Genomic DNA, 22,411 nt, shown 5'->3' on the forward strand with positions numbered 1-22,411 from the left:
AGATTTTCGCCTATTTAATCAAGAAAAGGAGCTAAACTGCCAGGCTGCTAACAACAGTTGTCTAGAGAAAAATGGAGAAAGAATTTAAGAAGAAACAGTTAGGCTCAACTTATAATCTTCCTCCATCACCCAGACCTTCTGAGTTGCCAAGCCAAGCTAATGGAATAGCTCAAAGTCTTTTCAAACAATTATTATTACTAAAAAAGGTATCATCACAGCCTCCTCAGTATTGCAAGTTTCTTTCTCCCCTTTTCAGTGGCAAACAAATTAAGACTAGTGAAGGAGATGCAAATATTTTCTAACAGAAGCACAGAAATAAGGGGGCGTTTAGTTCAAATCAGTATATGTATATAATTGGAGAAGGAAGATGTTTTTTTTTTGTCCCTTCAAGCCGATAGTTAGATAACATGTTTATAGTTTATATTATATGTTCATCATATATTTGTTGTGTGTATAATTCACCATAAAGGGCTGTTTCGCAATTTGCTGATTATGATGAAATCAGTGGCTATGTTTCAGAGAGGGGCAACCACCCTTAAGAACTCCCATGCCTCTCTGAATTTGAGCCTCATTCTCACAACAGAGATTTCACAAGATGCCAAACAAATTGATAAGCACCCCATACCATGGGCCCATGGCCATCAAGAAATCTCAGCTGCACATCTCCAAAACAACACAACTACTCAAAGATTTGCTAAGCAAGTCATATTGACTCATATATATAAGTTGCGGACGAATGCGGCACGATGGTGCCTAAGTTGCAGACGAATGCGGAACGATGGTGCCTAAGTTGCGAACGAACCGGGAACAGCCCAGCTTTATATATGACTATACGTGGGGTAACCCAGCGAATTGAAATCTCTATTCTTTTCAAGAGACCATGAGGACACGGCTACTTACTATTGAAATTTTCATTCTTTACAGCTGAAATTCCAACCAAAACAGACAATGGAACAGGTTTTAATGTTTTATAAACCACAAGGTCCTAGTTCGATTCACGGAATCATCAGCAGAACTACTGCAGTTGCGAGGCTCAGATTCGAGCTTCAAAATATCATCACAGCCTTGTTGAACTAAACACAGACTTAGGGGGTGTATTCCATCAAGATTTTATCTCCCACCAATACGGCCCGGATCTAAACCACAGAACCTGATCACGCAACCATGGCTGCAAAATCTGCTAAGCTACGGGTCATCTCTGTCGCCGATTTGATTCAGACTGGGCTTTTGATAGACCAACCATCAATGATCATACGCGAGGCTCAGATTTGCTGCTGGGCAGAGGGTTATTCCTACACCGCCATGGCTGCAAACAAGCCGGGTAGCCTGTTTGCCCCGCCAAGATACGGGTTGGATCAGTCCGTGCCCGATAAATCCGCTCAGAGAGAATCATCACAGCCTCATGAATCCAGGATTACCAAAAAAAAAAAAAAAAAAAAAAGAAAGAGGATATTATTATTGTTGTTTCAGGGAAAATTGAAGAAATTGTAAAGAAGCTCAGAAAGACTGAGAGCGTCAGCTTCAGAACATCTGAGGGCTAAACCCTGAGATTTGGGGGTTATGTTAATGTTGCATTATCCATACTTCAATTCCATGAAAGAGGGCTGTTGAATTGTTTTGGAGATGAAATCAATGGCGTAGCAGAGAGGGTCAACCACCCTCCAAGAAACCCTAATCTCTCTGCATGCCTCATTCATGTGTGTTATGTGGATGTGAACCAAAGTACCAACACAAACAATGGAAAAAGTTCAACCTTTTGGTAACCAAATGTAAAATTAAAATTTATTAAAATTTATTAATTAATAATATTATTTCTATATTCACGTATTAACCTAATTGGTAAATCTATTAATTGATACGGAGTAATATTTTTTCTTTATATTCATTTATTTATATTGCGTAATTATATATAGATATGTATACTATTTATATTCCTTATATTCATGTATTCATTTATTTATATTTACTAACATACAACTTTTACAGCTCTAATATTTATCCTTACCTAGGATATTTCTCCATTGAAGACTTGCATAACTATTAGACTACAATATAATCGTCTAGTTTCAATAATGTGTAAATATAATCGGTGATATTAAGTTTTTTTTAAAGGCACAAGTGTCAAATAGGCTCATCTACTACTGCGAAGTGCTCAATTTCCACCACGAACTAAATTAAGTGTCAAATAGGTTCATCTACGAGTTAAATTTGTTCAATTGACTTTTTTTTACAGGTTAATAACAGGTTACCTATTTAATTATTAAAATAAATAAATAAAATAAAATAAAAAAGAATACAGCCACCGGCTGTATTCTTTTTTTTTTTTTAATAATAATTTTTAAATTATTTTGAAATTATTTTTTTTAATAATTGAATTGGTAACCTGCAAAAAAAAAAAAAGTCAATTACCTGCAAAAAAAGCTAATTGAACAAATTTAGTAGGTAAGTGTGGTTAATTAGTCTTTAATTTAATTTAGTTCATGGTGGGAATTGAGCACTTGATAATAGTACATGGGCCTATTTGACACTTCTCCCTTTTTTAAATGAAAAATTGCTATATATCTAGACAAAAAAAATATATCTTCCATACAAATGAAGAAGGATGACAATTCATTTCTATAACTGAGTTGTTAGAGAGCGAACACATTTGCCTAATTTATGAAAATACTAAATAATGATAAATAAAATCTTCAAAGTTATAGCACCGCATGCGTACATCTAGATATTAGCTATTAATATGAGCAATTATTTGCACAAATTCAAGCAATGATAACATCAAAATATATAAACGATCCAAATTATATCTTTAATTGTACTATATAATATTTGATGTTCTAATTTAAATAATTATATATCGATTCATATATTCTTAATATATTACAACAAATCCATTCCGTGCATCGCACGGGTGCAAATACTAGTTATTGTAATACCCTTTCGTAATTTTGTCTCCAGATGACTATGAAATCAGCATATTGATTGCATTTCCTAAAGACGAATCATAGTAGTCCAATCCGATTAAAAAAATTTTACAATTAGTTAATAAAGTTTCGTCTCAGGCCTATCTTATATGGTCCCCATAAAGGCGTTGATAACAGTTTCAGAGTCGAGTTCCACGTGCACCACACTGAGGCCCAAATCTCGCACTAATGATAAACTCTCATGAAGTTCCCAAAACTCCGCGACAAAGCTTGTAGTTTTGCCAATTTTCACAGTAAAGCCATGGATCCAATTCCCTTCATGGTCCTTGATGATCTCACCAACACTCCCTAGTCTAGTGACCGCTTTTCAGTGCACCAGTGATCAATTTAACCTTGCTTGCGATCAGGAGAGTTCACGTAACCTACGTTGAATATTGCGATCCATATCCACTCGCCTCTCTAGAAGTTGATCAGCTTCCTTTGCATCCTGCTTTGCCTTTTGGATCACCTCCATCGCCAACTAGTGTTTCCCGTTGAAAACAAGATCATTACGAGCTTTCCACAATTACCAAACCACGTAGACGAACAAGGATTCTCACTGCACATTATCTTTCATTTTATTAACGTTTGCACAAATAGCCTCCAACCAGATTGTCGGTAAAGAAAAGTCAATCGATCTAGTTATAATAGGCGAATTGCACCATTAAATTAAAGTCGAAAACAAAAATTAAAATAAATAAATGTTCAGTATAGTTTTTAAATAATAAATAATTAATACTTTAGTTTAATTGTTATAATCTACTAATCTACTAAATATAATAAAAATCAATGTTTGTAAAATTATAACAAGGTGAGAATAAAAATTAGAGTCAAATATGCCATTTAACTGCATACGATAATGCAATTAGGCCACTTAATCTAAAAGTTCTACAATTAAATCTCTAAACTAACCAAAATTATTTCAATTTACAGATTTCTAACAGGTCACTCAAATTTAAAATAATTTTTTAAAAATAATATTTTTGTTTAAAAGGACTTCGTATTCTTCGTCTCCGGCCACTACCGGATCAGGAGCCTGGTTCTGTGTAGAGAGTACCCATTAGATCTAACAAAGCGATTAGAAGACTTGCACACAATGCAAAGGAAAATCTGTTGGATTTCTGCATTTGGGTGCAAATTGGAATGGTGTGTCTAAGCAAGCTGGTTAGGCTTGTTTATCTTTTATGGGTAAGTTAGTTGTTGATAGGCCCTAGGAGATTGATTAGGTATTCAGGTTCCCGAAACGCGAACTCTATATGATATTTAGGTACGAAATGCGAACTCGATATTCAGGTACGAAACGCGAATTCTATACGAAGAATCATTCTTCATCTCCACAATTGAAGAAGAAGAAATTCTTCGCCTCCGGTGGGAGATGAAGTCCTACTTTTTTTTTTTTTTTGAGAATATTAAATAATTATTTTTTAAAATTACATTATCGATCTATTCGACCCTTATTCCTAAAAATTGTGTTGATTTAATAATGCAAATTAATAATTCGTACATTTTAACTTATTCATGGTATATAACGACAAAGACATTTTCAAAATTACTATTATATATATATATATATATATAATATATATGATGGATTTAATTAACTCGGGATGGACCCGAATCAATAAACCCGGATAAGAATATAATAAGAATAATAAACGAATAATATAGAACGATTTCGTAAAGGTCGCTGGGGACCGTATATTATATTTGCCGTAGTATTTGGCTATTACAAAGATCCGATAGGACAAAGTGTGTAATAAGTGTAGAATATGTAATGAATCGCCCTTTCTTAGGACAAGGAGGGGGGTTTTTATAAAAGCTAACCCCCCAACCGCCTCCCCCTATCGGGGGTGGTTAGATCTCACTTTGACCGGGCCCGGGCGGACCGGGTCGGGTCGGGTCCCGAGCTTGGGTGTGGTGCCGAGCTCGGGTAGGACCGAGCACCGCGTAGGTCGGCTCGGGTCGGGGCACCTCCATGGTGCTCCGGGTCCGTGTTGGTCTTGGGCACCTCCATGGTCCCCCGGGTCCGTGTTGCTCTTGGGCACCTCCGTGGTCCCCCGGGTCCCTGTTGCTCTTGGGCTCCACCAAGGTGCTCCGGGTCCATGTTGCTACCCCGGGTCGGGTCGTGGGTATATATATATATATATATATATATATATATATATATATATATATATATATATATATATATATATATATATATATATATATATATATATATATATATAGGGTGCGGATCCCATGATACCCCCATATTAAATGAGATCATGAGATCACATCCCATCCATTAATACATTTGTAATGGAAGGATGAGATTGAATGAGAAATATAGTGTAAATAAGGCCATATTTAAAGCTGAAGGGTTAAAAAGTAATTGTATTAATGTGTTAATTTTGGTTAGAATTAGAATGAAATCTTTGACACAATAATAAACCAAATAATTAATGGAAATAAGTAGTAATCCATTATTGTTAGTAGCTGTAGCATTCAGACTGTGAAAACAAAGTGGCGAAGCACAAGGACAGTCCAGAAATTGGGGATGACGACACAAAACACGGGTATGTGCTGGTGTTTTTATTTTTAGATAGTTATTGCACGTCGATCTGTGCATTTTGGATCTGTGGCGTCTGCATAAGAGCGTATAACGCATTTGTATTTTGATTTTGTTGATGTGTTATGAGCTATTTATATGAAACACTAACACGAAGGGATGGGGGCGGGGGGGGGGGGGGGGGGGGGATCTTGTTTCTGATTTTAATTAAAAAGAAAAATGTTTAAGCCATTGGGTAATGGGTTTAGTTTTAGTGTGTGCGTGTGTTTATATTGGTGTGTGCAGTTTATAGATTAAGGGGAGTTGGAATTGTATTGTCGTTAATGTTGTATCTGAAATTATTATTATTAGGGGTGTTCGTGTAATGATATTGATTTTTCATTTCGAATGAATTAGAGGGTATATGTATTATTTGGTTGTTTTGCTATGCAACGTTTGGTTGTTTATACACGCTGGTGTGTGCGTTTACGTGGGAAAGTGTGTGCATCGACCAGGATGGCACGCACAAACCTCATCCCATAGTGAAAATGCACACGCCAATAGACAACAATGCACAAATTGTTATTTACGGTGGTGTGTGCATTACTATGCAATGGTGTGTGCAAGTTACTGTACCCCGGACTTTGCATGACGTTTTTAATTTTTTTTATTTGGTTTTATTAAAAAAAAATTGTTACTTAGAGTGAGTGTGAATTCATGGTGGTTTTTTTTTTTTTTTTTTTGGTTAATTATTAAATGAATGCCAAAGCAGTGGGCATCTGAGTTTAACGATTGTGTGTGCATAGGTGTGTGCATATTATAGGTCTGAGAACATTGCATCTTTTTTTTACCAAAATTGTTATTAGGTGTGTGTGTGAATTCATGTTGTTGTTTTTTTAAAAGAACAAAGAAAAGAAAAAAGTACTTGTCTTCAGTTTTTTTGTTTTACCAAAATTGTTATTTACGGTGGTGTGTGCACTGATATGCAGTAGCGTGTGCAAGTTACTGCACACCAAACTTTGCATGGCATTTTTTTTTTAAATAAATAATTGATATTTAGAGTTAGTGTGAATTCATGTTGGTTTTTTAGTTTTTAGTTTTTATTTTTTATTTTTTTAAATGAATACCAAAGCAACAGGCATATGATTTTTACGGTGGTGTATGCATAGTTGTGGTATGACGTGCGCATTGGTGTGTGAATATGATTTTTGTATACGCGTTTGCATTTCTGAGTGGATATAAAGTGCATAGTAGATATGCGTTTCGTTCTTTTTTTTTTTTTGAATTTACTGCGTAGGTGGAGTGCTATTCCTTTTTGTGTGATAAGACTTGTCTCGTGTTCGTGATTTTATGTAGTTATTCACAATGCACATACTTAATGCCTAACTTGCATCGACCTTTACTCACACTAGCAAAAAAGGGAAAAAAAGTTCAGATCAAGTCATTCAGCAAACTCTATTATGCTACGGAGGCACGTCATTACTATCATGCACAAAGAAAAATGTGGCACTTCCTAGAAGTGCAACTTCATCCATTCTGTACAATATATAGAGATACAAATACACAATCACATGTGTTTCCAATTAAACAGAGAGATTCCGGAAGTGGATGGGTGTCACAAACTTGTATTTGCAAGCAGAACTCCACGAAAAAAAACACGTTGACCGAAGTGGTAATTAATATACTAAGGTATTCTTCAAGCAGACAAATTCAGTGGTAATATACTACTTTCACATTGCAAGATCTTTACATAGAAATCTTGATCTTTCCTTTCAAGAGAGCATTATTAATCATAACTGAGCAGATATTTGAAAGGTCGAAGGATACTCCATTCGAGGAAAATGGAACAAGTAACAAATTGCTTGCCCAACAAGCCTCTAAAGGTCCAACATATTTCCATTAATTTAGATAGCAATTCCACATATCAAAAACAGCAAACCAAATCAATTCAATAAAAATTCTGGTCACAATACATTATACCTGATATGAAATGAATACCTAAAAAAGCGTTATTAAGGAAATTATAAAAGAAATATAAGATATTCAAGATTAAATTGCTCATACCAAGCATCAACACCACCAGTTGTTGCAATTGCTTCTCCGTTTCTATCATCAAATGACAAGTTCCACAATGCTCCTGCAACTTCTTGCCTATTTCAGAGCAGATAAAAATGCTCAAAGTAAGATAATGGATAAGCTTTTATCATGAAATTGGAATTAGAGGCCTGAAAATTATTTAACTTGCTTATGCCAGTCAGTCGATTGACTACTGTATAACAAATATGTAACAACAAAATCTAGCGGTAATAAATTGACTTCGCGCTAAAGTCTTTCAAGAAATGGAAAAAGTATATGTTCGATACCTAAACACGCCAATAAATTGTCATCGAAAAGGTCAAACAATGCCGTAGCACGCACCAATCTTATGCAAAAACTTATGTGCATTTAATTAGGATGAAAATAATGAGCAGTAGTACGTGTAGTTGCAACCTCCTATCAATAAACTTGAAATAGTGCTCATGTGATCTAATCTGATCTGGTGGTGGCTATAGATTGTTGAGTGTTATCAACCAGGTTGGTTAACATAAACTCCCCAAAACTCACGCCGGAACCACAAATAGGTTATTAAAAATAAAAAATAAAAAACAGAACTGTACAACAAAAACCCTAAACACCCTAGCGCCCACCACCGCCACACCCCGACACCACCCCCAACTACCGTAAAAACCCCCATACAAAAAACTCTCCCACCGGGAACAAAACCCTAGGCCGAAAAATGTAGAACGCATAATAACTTACCAAAAAAAAAAAAAAAAAAAAAGAAAGAAAGAAGGAAAACAACACAAAAAAGACCGGGGAAGTCGGAATACCTTGAGGGGATCCGGAAGAACTGCCCTTTTGAAGCTTAGAATGCCTGATAGAAGAACCCGCCATGTAGACTACCTGGATGACACGGACAGACCGGCACTGGAGAGGGACGAGCTCGCCAAAACGGAGGAGGCCACCTACCTTGCGTCGTTGAGTGCAGAACAATCTATAGGAGAGAAACTGAAGAGACACGAGCAAGGGGTGAGAGAAATATATTGAAAATTGATTTGAGAACCAAAATTAACGCTAAAACCCTCTACAGATGGCGTCATTAATTAAGGAAAAGTAATAAATACAGTGAGAAAATACCAAAACTGCCCTAACTACATATAAACTCTATCAGCACGTGGCATCAAATACAATAAACTGAAACTTTAAAAACTCAAAATAAACGAACAAAATGTCATCTCACCGACTCATCAAATTAGGCGTCTCATTGGATCCAATATATATATATATATATATATATATATATATATATATATATATATATATATATAAACTTTAATAACAAAATATTTTGTATTTTGTTAACTTACTATGAACCTTTTGTTTTTAGATTTTAAAGAGTTTTTTCCCAAAATGGTCCCTCGACTATCGCTCATTCTCAATTTTGCATTTTGACTTTTAATTGCACTCAATGTGGTCCCTTGACTTTTAAAAACTCCCCCAAATTGGTCCTCCGTTAGAAATTTCGTCTATTGAGTGTTAAAATGAAGGGCATTTTTGTCCGTTTACCTGTTATATGCCTAATATACTCTAAAAAATAGTCGAGGGACCATTTTGGGAATAGTCGAGGGACCATTTTGGGAAAAATTTATTTATTTATTTCCATTTTTTTAAGACTATCATATTAGAATTCCTATAGATTTTTTTTCTTACAAATATAAATAGTTTTTAAACTTTCTCTACAATTTTTCCTTCTGTCTAAACATACAAATTTTTCCTCTATCCCTATCAAGTTTTACAATAAGTTTCGTACTTTGGTAAAAAAGTTTAACTTTCAAATTTAAGTTTATTAATATTCATATATAAAATACAAACAAACTTCAAAATGACAAGAACTTGTAATATTGAAAAATGATGAGGCTTTAGGTTTAGAATTGCTTGTTTTGTGCTAATTATTTTTGCATTTGGTTTATTTTACTTGTCCTTTAACACATAAAATTGATAGCCATAGTTGTAGACTCTCTTTAGCATGATGTACTTCTTGGTAGATAGGCATTTGGAAATGGTAGTTATGATTTGTACTAACTTTGGAATGAAACTAATGGCCTTGCAAGTTAAGTTAAGCCAACTTTTCAAAAATATTTTCTAAGATTTTGTCATTGACCGAGAAGTGACGCGTACTTCTCAGTTCCAAGAAGTGCTAGAAGCATAGCGATTGATTGTAAAAATAATAATTTTATTTTCAAAGGCATACTGACCGAGAAATGAAGCATACATTTTGGGTGTCTAAACTGATAAAAATAGTAATGTTATTTTTATTAGTAAAAATAATATTTAATGTAATACATAGTGATTGATTGTCTATTGAAGTTTGTGTGTGTGTGTGTGTGTGTGTGTGTGTGAACATAAAAAGTATATGAGTATTATATTTTTGAAACTTACGGAACTTATTGTAAAACTTGATAGGAATAGAGGGAAGTTGGTATGTTTAGATAGAAGGAAAAAATTTGTAGAGAAAGTTTAAAATTTTGACTTTTGATTGTGGATTTTAACTATTTATATTTGTAAGAAAAAGAATGTATAGAAATTCTAATTTGATAGTCTTAAAAAATGAAAATAAACAAAAATGAAATAAATAAATGAGTTTTTCCCAAAATGATCCCTCGACTATTCCCAAAATGGTCCCTTGACTATTTTTCAGAGTATATTAGGCATATAATAGGTAAACGGACGAAAATGCCCTTCATTTTAACACTCAATAGACGAAATTTCTAACGGAGGATCGATTTGGGGGAGTTTTTAAAAGTCAAGGGACCATATTGTGTGCAATTAAAAGTCGAAATGCAAAATTGAGAATGAGCGATAGTCAAGGGACCATTTTGGGAAAAAACTCGATTTTAAAAATATGATCAAATGTCAGCATTTTATACATTTTCACTTTGAATTGAAATAATTTTGTAAGTAAAAAATTAAAATTAAAATTTTCAACATTAAGAGTCGAAGATTAACCTTGAAATTACCATTATACAGCTGATGAATGGTGAGTAGCAAAATTAACTCTCCTGTTCAGAGTAAAATTACAAAGATTATTGAATAACAAAAGATCTCTCTTTTCTTTTTCAAAAAAAAAAAAATGATCTCTTATTTGGCTTTCTTAACATATTTTCATAACCTAATTAGTTATAGTGATTTTACAACAAGAACAACAACAACAAAACACTCCACCTGCTGCTAGCTCTTGAGTCCAATCAGAGATGTAATGGAATCACAAGTTGACACTAAAAGATGCAATACAAAACCAAATTGTAATGGCACATCAAGCAAGTTGTCATTCTTGTTAGGCACTCTTGTCATGGTGTTTCAGCGATGGTGTAACAGGGCAGGAGCATGAAGTGGGCGGGGCAAGAATGTTGTCTATCGCATTTGTTTCCAGTGAAACTCCGAAGGGATGGCTTAAAAATGCCTGCAAAAACACGAAAGCGCAGAAATGGATCAAAGCAACACTAACATGGAAGCCATGGATTAAGGAGTCACAAGTTTTTTAGACAAAAGAGAAGGTTAAAAGATGGTAATAACAGTTTGGTACCTGTTAAGCCGTTAAGGTATGTTCTGCCGCTGCTCTTTATGCACTTTCTAAATGCCACTCCTAGTTATGAATTTTGACAAATAAGAAATGATCATCATGAAACAGACAACTAAGTGCTTAGATTGGAACCACAGCTTATATGCATGCGTACATCTAAAAAAAACGTAGCTAAAAGATGTCATGCCAGCTATTTAATTTGCAGGGAAAATTGGAAAAGGAACTTAATAATAAACTTGTAGAGAGCAAACCCTTAATCCCTCTGTGGCCTCATTTCCTTCTTGAGTTGAAACTCCATTTACTTTGTGAGTCTAAGCAATTTCATTATCAAAATAAGGCTCACATTTATTGTTCTGACATGCATAGTAGAGAAGACAACCCAGTTACACCAGTGAGATATCTGTCAGGCCTTCCAGACGGCTCCACTGGCAGGGTGGTTTTCCATGCTATAGATGAACTTCTAAAATAAATCATCACAGCCTCACTCCTAAAGTCCTAGCCAATATCAGAAGTTGCAGCACAGGTGGCAATGATGATATCAATAAGAGTGAGGATGAGGATGGAGAAGCTAAGTTGGATCTCAACCCTGGGTCTAACCCAAAGCTTAAACCACATATACAGACAGATTACTATACTATATGGGTTGTTACCTGTGGGAAATTCAGAGGCATACAGACACACACACACACATTTGCTTAGAGTTCAATCAAAAACACACACGGTATTAATGGTGCTATATACGACCACACACACACACACACACATTTACATATATATTAGTTCAACACATTCATGAAGAGTAAGGATGGAGGCTCAGATCTTTTACATGATTGGGCAAAAGTAGCGTAACACCGCCATGGCTGCAAACATTAATTTTGTGCATGTTTACCCTGCCAAGATACAAGTTTTGTTATCTCCATGCCCATGAAACTCTAAGAAAGGTTTTACCACCATCACAGCCTACCAAGATTAACAGTGACATTAAGAGTATTTCAATGAGCAGAGAGCAATGTACTTCAAGGCCCCCCTGCCATGAATGCATTGGTGGCCCAATAAACTCTAGAACATCATCTTCACAGCCCCGTGATCCCCATCCGTGAAAAATCAGAAAATAAGAACAAGGATAACCACGAAGAAGAAGAAGAAGAAGAAGAAGATAAATAAGGTGACACGGTTCCACAGCATAATTTGCCAATAAGGGGAAGCTGGGCTGGATATCAACCCTAACTCAAAACCAAACCCCAAACCCACATACGTATACAGGACACATTGGCCTGTATTCATATTCAACCAAAGAAAAATTATGTAAGGGCTGTTAATTCTGAAATACAGACATACAGAGATGGGCAACCACCCTTAAAATGCCCCAAAACCTCCTGCACCATCATTCATTTCTGAAAAGCAATTAAATCTCATGACAGAGATTTGATGCAAAGTGTACAAAATTTCCATGCCAAATATAAAAGGTTTGGCCAAAATTGTCAAAATGCATAAATGTTTTTTTTTTTTTCAACAGCATCTTCTGGAATGAAGAGTAAGAATGGAGGCTCAGATCTTGTATATATGAATGGGCAAGAGGAGAGAGACACCGCCATGGCTGCAAACCTCAGTTTCATCCGGATTTGCCCTGCCAAGATACGGATCACATTGCCTCTAAGCCCATGAAACACTAAATAACTCTTACTAAAATCATCATAGCCTATTGGTGGGAAAGTAACAACACCTCTAATAGAAGCGTCAATTGCAAATCAATTGTTATACCATGGACCATAAAGGACAGCAAATATATCGTTATACCATGGACCAGAAAGCATAGCACATATATACTAGTACTACTACTCCGTACTGCATTTCAAAAGGGTAATTTATTTTGATGATTAGGGGAAATCATTGGCATGCAGAGGGGAGAAATCACCCTTAGAAACTTCGCATCCCCCTGCAGCCTCTCAGAGGATTAGAGCGTGTGGCGACAAACCACGTTGTCGATGGCCCGAATCCCTCCTCGCCCACAACCGGCCTAAAAGGAAGTACTTTCCCCCTAGTTGTGTGACAATCATGGTCGGGATAGCGAACCAAATTGGACCTGGTCTTAACTTCATGAGCTGAAACTCATTCAGTGTGACTATAGATCCAATTTTATCATCAAAATGAGTCTAAGATCTGTCATTTAGACAGGGGCATGGTAGAGAAGACAACCCCCATGGCTGCAATCCAGATCGCACATGAGACATATCTCGGGATCAAAAATCGCCAGGCCATAAAGGGATTGGCTTCTCTCCATCCCCAGTGAACTCTAGAAATTCATCATCACAGCCTCACACGTAACCGAAAATCACAGGTTATCAGACGCTTAAGTCCCATGAATTTCGTGGTTGCTGTGGCAGTGATGGTGGCGCCGATGAAAAAGAGGGCAAGAAGGATGAAGATGAATGAGAATTAAAGCATGTGCTCCATCTCAACAAAAGCCTAAGCTGATAGTTGATTACACATTAATAGCTATATGCTCACAATGAGAAGCTACCGATTGCTCGGATCTCAGCAGCCAATACGCTGGGGTAAGATTCCGTGAACCAAACGCCCCATTGGAGTCAGTAGTACTCAAAAAAACTCTAAACAGTGATACCAAACAGAGCCATAGATAGATCACAGATATATATATATATATATATATATATATATATATATATATATATATATATATATATATATATATATATACATACATAATAAGGGTTGTTTACATTGTGGAAAATCATCGGCTTACAGAGATGGGCAACCACTCTTAGAAATCCCCATGGCTCTCTGCAACCTCATTCTTCTCCAGAATTCACTATTGATAGTAGCAGGAGGCTCAGATTTTCGCCTATTTAATCAAGAAAAGGAGCTAAACTGCCAGGCTGCTAACAACAGTTGTCTAGAGAAAAATGGAGAAAGAATTTAAGAAGAAACGGTTAGGCTCAACTTATAATCTTCCTCCATCACCCAGACCTTCTGAGTTGCCAAGCCAAGCTAATGGAATAGCTCAAAGTCTTTTCAAACAATTATTATTACTAAAAAAGGTATCATCACAGCCTCCTTAGTATTGCAAGTTTCTTTCTCTCCTTTTCAGTGGCAAACAAATTAAGACTAGTAAAGGAGATGCAAATATTTTCTACCGGAAGCACACAAATAAGGGGGCGTTTAGTTCAAATCAGTATATGTATATAATTGAAGAAGGAAGATGTTTTTTTTGTCACAGCTAAAGTTCAAGCTGATAGCTAGACAACATGTTTATAGTTTATATTATATGCTCATTATATATTCACCATAAAGGGCTGTTTCACAATTTGCTGATTATGATGAAATCAGTGGCTATGTTTCAGAGAGGGGCAACCACCCTTAAGAACTCCCATGCCTCTCTGAACTTGAGCCTCATTCTCACAACAGAGATTTCACAAGATGCCAAACAAATTGATAAGCACCCCACATTATGCATGGGCCCATGGCTATCAAGAAATCTCAGCTGCACATCTCCAAAACAACACTTAATACAACTACTCAATGATTTGCTAAGCAAGTCATATATATAAGTTGCAGACGAATGCGGAACGATATGATGTGCCTAAGTTGCAGACGAATGCGGAACGATATGATGTGCCTAAGTTGCGGAACGATGGTGCCTAAGTTGCGGACGAATGCAATACGATGGTGCCTAAGTTGCTGACGAACCAGGAACAGCCCAGCCTTATATATGACTATACGTGGGGTAACCCAGCCAATTGAAATCTCTATTCTTTTCAAGAGACCATGAGGACATGGCTACTTACCACTGAAATCTCCATTCTTTTCAGCTGAAAATCCAACCAAAAAAGACATCAGAACAGGTTTTTATATAAACCATGAGACCCAGGTTCGATTCATGCAATCATCACCATAGCTACTACAGCTGTGAGGCTCAGATTTGAACTTCAAAACATCATCACAGCCTTGTTGAACTAATTGCAGCCCTAGGGGGCTGTATTCCATCAAAACTTCCACCAATACTGCCCAGATCTGAACCACAGAACCTGACAACGCAACCATGGCAGCAAAATTCGCCAAGATACGGGTCATCTCTGTCGCCGATTCGATTCCGACTGGGCTTACGATGATCGAGGCTCAGATTTGGTGCTGGGCAGAGGGTTATTCCTACACCGCCATGGCTGCAAAGAAGCCGGGTAGCCTGTTTGCCCCGCCAAGATACGGGTCGGATAGGTCCATGCCCGATAAATCCGCTCAGAGAGAAAAAGAACAGTATCATCACAGCCTCATGAATCCAGGATTACCAAAAAAGAAAAGGATATCATTATTGTTGTTTGAGGGAAAATTGATGAAATTATAAAGAAGCTCAGAAAGAAAGAGAGCGTCAGCTTCAGAACCACGAAATCTGAGGGCTAAACCCTGAGAGTTGGGGGGTATGTTAATGTCGCAATATCCATACTTTAATTCCATGAAAGAGGGCTGTTGAATTGTTTTGGAGATGAAATCAGTGGCGTAGCAGAGAGGGTCAACCATCCTCCAAGAAACCCTAATCTCTCTGCATGCCTCATTCATGTGTGTTGGATGCCAACACAGACAATGGAAAAAGTTCAACCTTTTGGAAGAAGACAATGGAAAGAGTTCTATTACAGCGTAGATCCTTGGAACTGCTCATGAGGGGATGTTTGGTTCATGGAAAATTTTCCTTAAAGTAAAGAAAAATGTAGTTTTCTTGTGTTTGGTTTATGAAATTTATTTTTCAATGGAAAATGAATTTCTCAAATTTGAGGAAAACAAAATTCTTGGTTGGACCAAGTATTTTGTTTTTCATGGAAGATGGGAAAAAAAATTGAGATGGAATGCCTATTTTACCTTTACTTTCTTTTTTAATTATATTACTATTATTAATTTGTAGGGACATATAGGTCTTTATACTCATTATTCCTTACAATTCCAAATCTAACCAAACAATATTAGTATTCCCAGTAATTCTTTTTCCACCAACCAAACAATGAAATTCATCTTCCTAGTAATTATTTTTCCATGGAATTCCAATTCCACTTCCTTTAAAATATTTTTCGCGAACCAAACGAGTTCTGAGTGTTCCATTTGGTACTTATTTGTCTTACTAGTTTTTTCTAAACACTTTGTGCGAAAACTATTAATTGCTGTGAAGTTTTATTTTTTTGATTTGATGAAGTGTCATAAGTATATATATATATATATATATATATATATATATATATATATATATATATATATATATATATATATATATAATCCTTCTATTTTATTTTTCGGCCGAATCGTTATACAAAACTTATTTGGTAACCAAATGTAAAATAAAAATTAATTAAAATTTATTAATTAATAATATTGTTTCCATATTCACGTATTAATCTAATTGGTAAATCTATTAATTGATAATATTTTTTCTTTATATTCATTTATTCATTTATTTATATCTTCCTTATACTTATATTTGGGAGTTGTCATTTGCCCCTCAAAAATGGCACCACTTGCTTACCATTGATTTCAAATCTAATGGATGAAATTTTTTTATCTAATTTTTGATTTATTTTTTCATTTTAATTGCCCTCAATTTTTAAAGAAATATCAACTTTACCATTACTTTTTTGTATTCTTCCTCTTTGCCTTGATGTGATCTTTGTCTTTTTTTTTTCCCATCATTCCAACACCTCATTCTTTTTTTCTTTCTTTTTTTTTTTTCAACATTTTTTTTAGAAAACCACTACATTATTTTAGCTAACATCTTCATTCTCTCCCTCAAAACCAAATCTAATGTCATCCCCCATGTTCCTAATTCAATTCTTGTATATCATGTTAGTATCTAAATAACTTATTTATGTATTCTTATTTATTTTGTCATATAACAATTACTAAAAATTATATATATTATTATTTAAAAATTAGAACATACTCGGATCGTTTTAAAAATAAAAAATAAAAAATTAGAACATATATAATAATTGATTATTGGGCATGACTTTTCGCGCAAAGCGCGTGCCCTTGACTAGTTGAGTAATTATATATAGATATGTATACTATTTATATTACTTATATTCATTTATTCATTTATTTATATTTACTAACATACAACTTTTACAGCTCTAATGTTTATCCTTACCTAGGATATTTCTCCATTGAAGACTTGCAGAGCTATTAGATTGCAATTGGTGTGCACCTATATGAAGTTCCATAGAGAAAGCGGAGTGAGACCTAAAATCTAGAGAGTGCATGTTTCACGATCAAGATGTATTTTTTTTCAATTTTTCTTTTTTCTACGACTCCAATGTTTATCCTTGCTCAGAATATTTCTGAATTGAAGACTTTCAGAGCTATTAGATGGTGATTGGTGTGCAACTATATAAAGTCCTATAGAGAAAGGGAGTGATTCCATAAAATCTAGAGAGTGCATATTTCATGATTAAATAGTTTTTTTTTATTGTGTTTTTTTTCTAGAACTCGTGTTGTATATGAAATTGAGAAAAAGATGCATTACAAAGTTGCTTCCTATACTGCAAAAATAAATTGCAAAATAACACTTTTCTTTTTTACTCCATTGTAGGGAACTTCATGCTCATATACCAAGGGAGCATGTTGGTAAGTACTGTAAGCTTTTCAAAGAATGAAAAATTTATGTCATTCAAAATTTTGTGGTGATAAGTAATTTCTATATTTACAAAAAATGCACTCATTATTTTATGTTGTAATTCAACTATGCTACATTGGTTAAAGAATAAAAAAAAATGACAATTTTCCTAGACAAATTTATTTATTGAAATCATTTTCATCTTTGAAGTATGTAGATGATAAACAGTTCGTTGGTGAGTTTCATTTACAATTTTTTTTTTTTTTTTTTTTTTTGTATTAACATGTTTGGCGTTGTTGGTAGGGTCGTTGAGATATACTCCCCATTGGATAATATCATTGCAGGGAAGCCTTCTTAACTTATTGATTTTCTAATTGTACGTGGATACAAAGTAAATTATCTAATTTTGTTATTTTTATTGTATGTATTTTTTATTAAATAGTTTATTTGTTTATAGGGACAATCAATTGAAGGTAGATCAACATATACCAAGAGTTGAAACCTTTTTTTAATTCTCGCCTTGCAAATCATATGGTTGTTCTTATGCAATTGTGTAGAGTTAATAATGATACAAAGAGTTAATCTAAACACGAAGTGTTTTAATTTTTCTTTATATTTGAAAGTGTTTGAATAAGGACAAGTAATGAATGTTCTTTTTTATTAGCCGGTAATGTCAAAATATGTAACTCTTGATACACAGCTCCTTTTCAATCAGAATTTTCAGAGTTTTGTGATTTTCTCGAAAAGTAAATTTATTATGTCTTAATCATTATCATAATGTTTTTATCATTTATTTTTGTACATATTTTGTTTATGATTGTCATTTTTTTTTCTTTTCAGTTTATGTGTTGACTAGACCCCTCTAAAAAATATTATTGATATTTATGAGATGATTGAGATAAACAGTAGCAATAAAACATTTTTTTAAAAAAATTGATGGAGTGCATCAAATTTTTTTAAATGATTTATTAGTATTTTTTTTTTGAAAGTTACTGGTCCTATTACATTGTAGTATCTGTTCATATTTTCTAATCATCTTTTGCCACTTTATCATTAGTATTTTTTTTTTGAAACTTACTGGTCCTATTACATTGTAGTATCTGTTCATATACTTTCTCAACCTACTAAAACACAAAGAACCAATAATGCCTCCACTAAGGCTCGAACTCATAATCTTCCAAATGGAAGTCCAACCCGGGTACCATTAGACCACATAGTCCTGATAATGATTTATTAGTATAAATTGCCACACTTTAAAATGTATTTTTTTAATGTTAATAAATAAATTAGCTTTAAATAATACATTAATTAAAATCCAAAGGATAAGCAAAGTATAGGCTCTGTTTGGCAAACCTAGCTGGAATGCCTGAATAGCTATAAGTTAGGAGCTGAAAGCTGAAGAGCTGTTAAGCTAGCTGTTATGATTGAAAGTGTTTGGTAAAATTAGCTTTTTGATAAGCAAATAAATGTAAAAAGACTAAAAAGGACATCTTTATAAAATTTAAATTAGTTTGTTTACATATTAAATTTTAACATTTTGCATTTAAAAAAAAATTACATTTTGAAATAAAACTATTAGCATAATCATGATTTAGCATCTCATAATGAAGTAGCAATATTGTTGCAAATATCATAATAATAATAATAATAATAATAATAATAATAATAATAATAATAATAATAATAATAATAATAATAATAATATTGTGGATGAGGCGGTGACTACTTTCTGCCGGGATTTCATTCAGACTGCCAGTTTACCAAGCAAGGCTAACGATACTTACATTGTTTTAATACCGAAGAAGTCTTTCCCTGAGACCATGAAAGATTTGCGGCCAATAGCGCTGTGCAATGTGGTGTACAAGATCGCTGCCAAGGTATGTGCAAATAGGTTGAAACCCCTACTAGAAGGGATCATCTCACAGGCTTATACCAGGACGCTTAATAACTGACAACATAATGCTAGCCTATGAGGCACATCACTACTGATAACACTCATTCTTGACTTCTTTTAACCCCATGTTTTAAGTCCATTTTGTACATAAAGTGCCCTTAACTAAGTGTTAATTGAGACTCATTTGTGTGATTTATTTTCTTAGGTACAATTATTCACAATGAGTAAAGAATGGAGCACTTTGGAGCATTTCAAGTCTATTTTGGAGTCAAGGAAGCAGTGCAAGAAAGAATGGAGAATTGGAGCAACATTTAAAAAATGGATTCAGGATAACTGACATGGCCGTGTACATGGCCGTGTCAGCACATGGCCATGTCTGAAGAAATTTGGCACGGCCGTGCCAATCTGAGGCAGAATGCCTCAGATTTTGGCTGAAAATTGGACACGGCCGGGGACACGGCCGTGTGCCTGGCCATGTCGCTGCGCGGAAATTTGACAGCTTTTTAATACCTTTTGTTCTGTTTTTTTTAGAGAAGTTAGAACCCTAGAGAGCAAAAACTCATTCCATTTCACTTCCTTTCATTTCCTTAGCTTAGATTAGTCTAGTATTACATCTCAAACTCATCTTCCAAGCTTGTAATCACGGATTGGAGTAGGATTCAACCACAAAATCTTCATCTTCAATAGAGAAGTTTCTTACTCTTCTTTTTAAGCTTTTGTGCAATGTTTATGATACTTTCTTGTGCTTTGTTTTTATTTATGTTTATGAACTGTGAGTAGTTCGTTTTTGGGCTTGGATTAGGGTGATGTTGCCAACCTAGATGCTAAATAGGTGATTATTGCATAAGGGGGAAGATATCTAACCTAGGGTTCATTTGTTTGTGAAGGATTTATGTTGAATCTTGTTAATATTTGGTACGTAACTCTTATTAACTTGCTTTTGGATAGTTTTTCTCTACAATGAAAGTTGGGGGAAGAATTTAAGCCTCTCCTTTCTCTAAACCCATTTTCTTTCTATGAAAATAGGGAAGAATTGGGGGCCTAAATGCTTATGTGCTTTGAGAGCTAGGATTTGATACACCATGAAAGTGGGGCAATCCTTGCTCTAATCCTTGTTTATTAGCTTATGAAAATGGCTTTAAGCTAGGATTTTTATGTGCTTTGCCCTTATGTTCCCTTGGTTGATGTTCTCCCCTAATCCCTAAGTTGTTAAAGCATCTAGAAGGCAACATCCCCTAATTTGAGCCCATCTTTAATCATTGTGTTTACTTGTGTTTAAATTACTTTGTCTCAACTAGATTTTTAGCCTTTAATTGTTGACATTACCCAACCATGAATTTGAATTTGCTTGGATTCTTGTGGGTTCCAATACTTTGGTGCCTAGAATTTTAGTTGTCACTCAAGTACGTGCCATAGTCCCAATCCCTTGCGGAACGACAAATTTACACCCGTTACTCACCATCTCTTTCCCATACATCAACTTTTTGGCGCCGTTGCCGGGGATTGGTTTATTTGGTTGTATTGTGTGATTTCTTTTTCTTTCTAGCATTAGAGTTAGTGAACTCTAAGGAGATCAAGTTTTTATTTTTCCTTTGTTCGTTCGTTTTGAATTGTGACTAAGTGCTTCCAAGGTTGTCTTTCCTTGAGTTTGGTTGTAGGTACTTCTCTTGGTGCATGCAAACTAGGTCTAAAGGAAGCCAAGACCTTCACCCTTTCAACCAAGAACTCTCAAGGGAGCTAAGGAGACAAAGAAGAGACTTGCTCGGTTGGTTGAAGGAGTTTGAATCATTAGAGATAAACATGGAGACGGGTGACACTAGCAATCCCGGTCAAATCTCACCCAATGATACAAGCACCCAACATAGCCCGAGACAAGGGGAATTCAATGAAGCTCATGCTAATGTCTCTCAAGTGCCAATTGCTCCCGTTCAATTACCGGCACAAGACTTCATGGCAAATCCTAATGTCAATCCTTATGTTGGAGGAGGAATGGGGTTTCCACAAGCTCAATACCCATTTTATCCTAACATGAATCAAGGGGGCATTCCTCGAGGGTATGGGCAACCTCAACAACAACAAGGCCAAGGGGTTGGTATGCAAAATCTTCTTCACCAAATGAACCCCAACTTTGCCAATCCTATGTTCAACATGCCTCAAAACTTTCCACAAGGAGTTCCTCCTATTTTCTATCAAGGTGTTCCACAAAGGCAACCCATGGCGGCCCATCTAGCTCCGGAGTTTGAAGAAGAGGATTGCATTGTTTACCCGGGGGTGGATGCCAACAATTTTGAACTCAAGACTTCTCTTATCCAAATGGTTCAAGCCAATCAATTTGGAGGTTCAAGGGTTGAGGATCCTAAGGCTCATGTTGTACACTTTGATCGGATTTGTCAAACAATCAAGATGAATGGGATTCCTAGTGATGCAATAAAGTTGAGGCTATTCCCTTTTTCATTGAGAGACCAAGCATTGAGTTGGCTCAATTCCTTTCCGGCCAACCATTTCACAACTTGGGAACAACTTTACAAGGCCTTCATGCAAGAGTATTGTCCTCCTTCCAAGGCCGCCAAATTGAAGAAACAAATTCAAAATTTTCAACAATTTGGAAATGAGAATTTGTATGAAGCTTGGAAAAGATTTAAGGAGTTGAGAAGACAATGTCCAAAGAATTTGCTAACTCCGGGGGATTTTATCTCATCCTTTTATGAGGGATTGTTGGATAGCTCAAAAACCATTCTTGACACATCTTCATTTGGAGGCATTTTTATTGATATGGGTCCGGAGTATGGTGAACAAT

The 22,411-nt window shown here is 35.2% G+C and overlaps 1 long non-coding RNA gene across 1 annotated transcript; it reads right to left on the reverse strand.

Moving 5' to 3' along the window:
• Positions 1–10,526: 10,526 nt before the first annotated feature.
• Positions 10,527–11,519, reverse strand: LOC109177211. The gene is made up of 2 exons (XR_002053543.1): positions 11,114–11,519; positions 10,527–10,990 (listed from the first exon to the last, which is right to left on the reverse strand). It is a non-coding gene; the product is annotated as an uncharacterized LOC109177211 (long non-coding RNA).
• Positions 11,520–22,411: the final 10,892 nt, after the last annotated feature.

The sequence above is a fragment of the Ipomoea nil genome, unplaced genomic scaffold (genome assembly GCF_001879475.1).
Source record: "Ipomoea nil cultivar Tokyo-kokei standard unplaced genomic scaffold, Asagao_1.1 scaffold0176, whole genome shotgun sequence".
Taxonomy (NCBI): domain Eukaryota; kingdom Viridiplantae; phylum Streptophyta; class Magnoliopsida; order Solanales; family Convolvulaceae; genus Ipomoea; species Ipomoea nil.